The 4,565-nt window shown below is 33.3% G+C and overlaps 1 pseudogene; it reads left to right on the forward strand.

Annotated features, from left to right (window-relative positions):
• Window positions 1-3,346: 3,346 nt before the first annotated feature.
• Window positions 3,347-4,045, forward strand: LOC122197111 (uncharacterized; annotated as a pseudogene).
• Window positions 4,046-4,565: the final 520 nt, after the last annotated feature.

Genomic DNA, 4,565 nt, shown 5'->3' on the forward strand with positions numbered 1-4,565 from the left:
CCAAAGTCCTCTTCAAAATGTTTGAGATTTGTACAAAGGATAGATTTATTTCCAAAAATAAAAAGAAATAATTTACAAAAATAGTCCCTTGAGTATTCGTTGGTATGCAAGTTCAGTCCTCTGGCTGAAGATCTACATTAATGCTTCCGAACCACACGCATAATTATAGGATGTCTACGTTTGATTTAAACTAGGTGATGGCGATTGCAGGACATTAACTTGCAACTTGAGAAAGTACTATAATTGGAAGAGACTAATCATTTGTTATTAATATAAGAGAAAGATGGATGATCTTTTTTTTTTATAACTTGTCACTGAAAATCTAATTATCTTGACTTCCTATAATATAAAAAGAGAAATTAAATATCTTCTTATATTTTATTCCTACCAATCCTCCTATCCATTTAAATAATGACATATGTCATATTAATATCCTAAAATTTTATTAAATGAGCATTAAATGTTACACATGTCACCATTTTATTAGATAGAAAGATATCTAGGAACAAAAAATAGAAAAATATTTAATTTCTCATATAGAAATCAATCATAACCAATTTTTCTCATGTGCTCAAATTGGATTATTGTGGATTTGAGTCATTATAATCACTTTGTATATATATCCTCACATCTTTTATGTGTGATTTTCTCTAAGAATATTAGGTTCCTTGACTTATGATGGTCTTGGTGGTTCTTCTTTAGGTTCAGGATCTTCGGTTGGCAGGACTAGCGCAAGCCCAGGGGCAACCTAGGCCCAAGGCATCAAAATTTGAAGGGGCAACAAATTTGGTCAATTACTTATGGATATAGTCATTTAATATTGGGCCTAATGATCTGGTCCAACATTCTTACAGGCAAAGCGCAAGGCGACAGCGGCAAGGGTCATCAAACTAAAAAAAGTGAACGCGTTGTATAGCGCCAATAACGAATCAAAACAGAAGACGAAGAGTTGGTTTTCATGCAAAACATAAAACCGCAAAACGCAATTACAAATGTACGGTGAAGAAAAAATCAATTTTTACACAATAACCTTTATTCGATTGACGATTGAATATGAAACGGAAACATCAAAACCCAATCTTTAGTGTGTGGAAAACACAAATACTCAAACACTTAATCCTGATTGCTTTTCTGGTAATTTTCGTTTCTTGATTTTGAGTATAAGAGTGTTTTCTGATTTTATATATTGTTTCATATTTCTGATTTTGAGTATTCAATTAGGAAACCCAAATTGTCAATCATAGTGATTTTCTAATTTTACATATAGTTTCCGGATTTTATATAGTTGCATATTGTTTTGTGATTGTCGATAGCATGTTCCGATTTCTAATTGTGATTGTATATACTGATATTGTTTCTTGGATTCATGATTTTATATACTGTTTATTTTTCAGATATTTGGTTTCAAGTTTTTAGGTTTACCCTTCTTTGTGGACGTACCTTCTTCTAAATAACGATTATTGCTTCCAATTTTCCATCTATCTTAATCTATTAAGTCTACATAATTCTTCAAAAAGAAAAAGATAATAATAGGAAAAGATAGTGGCAAATAGCAAAAATGTAATATTTGGTTCAGTGCGTTTTTATTTCATTCATGTTTACAAAATGAAATTCTCAAATGATAGAAAAGAATACAGACTACTTGAATAATAAAATAATTGAATGTTTAGATAATAATGTTTACTTATAATGAATAATAAGCAGACATATTTATTAGTTATATTCACTTTGGTTTTTTTCCGTGCAAAACTAAAACTTTCCGCACAAATTTGGTTTTCCAAAAACCAAAAACTGTTCAATTTTTCCTTCGTTGTAGGTTCTGATTATTCTTATGTTCACCCTTAACCAAAATGTAACTTAATGCACCTTTTGTTGAATATTTAATTCATGTTTTATCCGTCTTTACTTGAATAATATATGTATTTGCTTTAATTTCCACCTAGTATCGACTATTATTAAATAACAATTTTTCTTCAAATGATGAAAAAGACATTGTTTAAATTGATTTTTATATCTTTTTGTTAGTAGTAATATGTATTTAGTTGAACTATAAAATTTAATGCACTTTTGTTTATTTTCTGATTATTTTCTTTCTATATGTGTTTGGTGTATTGTACCATACAAATATATGGGTATTATTTTATACTCACACCCAGTGCAAAAAAAAACCAATGGACTGGCCCTGTCGGGTGGTTATCTTGTTGAATTTAAGAAACTCTTATTGAGCATTGTGTCAATTGTCTAACGAGCATAATTCATAATCACATCAACATTATGTGAGGAGGGTACTCTTTAGGGCTCGAGAGATGGAATAGACAGGTGCACATAATTTTTGAATTCACCCTTGGAATGAGTTGGATAAGTATTTGAAAAGATAACATTTGCCTAAAGACGTGTACCTTAATTTCTAGGTTGGCGGAAAGCAAACATGTGAAGTACCCAAAACTACAAAGAATAGTTAAAGATATTTTGCATTTCCTAATGCTACTACGATAATAGATTTTTCATTCATCGTCGATGGAATATTGGTATGCCCCATCATAGTTGACTTCATGCAAAGATGTTGGAGGCTTTGATATATGCTCAAATTTGGCTTATGAATGAAATATGACGTAACGAAACATTTAGGGAAAATGACACATATAGCCCACAAATTTTTTCGGTTTGGCCCTTTTAGTCACTTAAATTTTTTCGTCGCTTTACGAAGGAACCAAGTTGTAGGAAACCTGTCTTTTTAGTTTTTAACTTGTTTTAGTCGGTTTAGGTGGCACATACACAAAATTTAGGGCCCACCCATCTCTCTCTCTCTTGTAGAGAGTACCACCACTAAAACACAATCACCCTCTTCATCTTCTCTACTTGTCCCTCCTACAAACCTGTAATATTACGGAGACCCATGGTTGTTCTCCGGAAAATCCCACCCACCTGTTGCTTATTGTTATCTCCTCGGGAAAGACAGTGGCGTCGGAGGTGAGTTTCAACGAGAAAATGAGTGTCGGAGCAGAAGGATTGCAATGGAAAGTCGGAATTTGTTTTTGCTCCCCACAGTGATCTGGGTTCAATAAACACACTAAAAAATTAAAAGATAGACACTTAGACTCGATTTTGCTTTCTGGGTTTTAAAGATATGGTTTCTGGGTTCAATTTTTTTTACTGGGTTTCAGCTATGGATCGATTTTGCATCATTTCAAAATCAATTTAATTTGTTGCAAAGCTTTTTACGGGTGGAGATGGGTGACGTTAGTGATTCCAACACCAAACATAAATTAACTATCTTCATTGTAGAAGGAATCTAAACTTTACAATATATCTTGCAAGTTTTACGTTTTGGACTTGAAAAGGAAACATGGAGATAAATTTGGTGGCGGAAGCAGCAGACTAGACGATGTATGATGGTGAAGGGGGAGGTTATTATTCATGGTCAACTTCCAATTCTCCGTTGTTGAAGGATTCCAAGCTTGGTGTCGGCAAGTTTCACCTCCACCCTGGTGGATTCGCTTTTCCTCACTATGTTGATTCCTCTAAAATTTGTTATGTTGTTCAAGATACATAATTTTGATAATTTATATATGATCATTACGATTTACGAATCCACGATTTTAATTAAAACTTATGTCCCTTATGTATACATGTGTGTACGGTTGGATTAGTGGCGCCAAACAGTTCGGAAGAAACAGTCATAGTGATTAAGAAAGGTGATGTAGTTCCATTGCCAAGTGGGGTGGTGTCATGATGGTTCAACGGTGGTGAAACTGATGCGACCATTATGTTTATTGGTGAAACTACCATAATCTCCTACTTTTTCTTGCCTAGAGTTCAAGGAATTCTACACGGATTCCAATCAGATGTTGTTGTTAAAGTCTTTGGACTTAGCAACAAGGAAGTTGAAGATATTATAACGAGCCAACCAACTGCAGTGATTGATAAATTGAAGAGGTATCCGGGTATGAGAAAGAGAGAGAGAGAGAGAGAGAGAGAGAGAGAGAGAAAAAAAAAAGAAGGAGAGATAGGTCCAAGGGTATGGGAAAATTCAAAGTCAATATAGGAAAATTGGTCAACAAATATAAAGTCAATAGGTAACCGGGTGACCCCTTCACTTTGGCCAAAATGATATAATCGACCAAACAAAAACGACTTTGTTCCTTCATAAGGCCACGGAAATTGTCCAGGGACTAAAAGGATCAGCCCTAAAAAGTTCGTATGGAATTTGTGTCATTTTCCCAAAAATTTAATTTAAGTTATTAAAAATCCCTTTTAGCTTATGGATTTAAGAATTTATTGATATTTTTGTATGGTTTTATTCACGAAAAAACTTGTTATGATGAGTTTGAATAATATTGTCGCATTGTTAAGCATAATTATTGTAATATTAGCATTTCCAGGTATTTTCCTTTTAGCCCTTAACCTTAAAAACTTGGTGTCACACCCCCAAAACCTGAACGTCGGAAACATTCGGGGGCGGAGGACGTCATGTATAGTATCACAAAAATTGCATAATAGTAATCAAAGTACAACAACCATGCATTGATAAAATATAAGTTTTTACATATGTGTTCAAATCATTG

This window comes from Lactuca sativa, chromosome 3 (genome assembly GCF_002870075.4).
Source record: "Lactuca sativa cultivar Salinas chromosome 3, Lsat_Salinas_v11, whole genome shotgun sequence".
Lineage (NCBI taxonomy): Eukaryota > Viridiplantae > Streptophyta > Magnoliopsida > Asterales > Asteraceae > Lactuca > Lactuca sativa.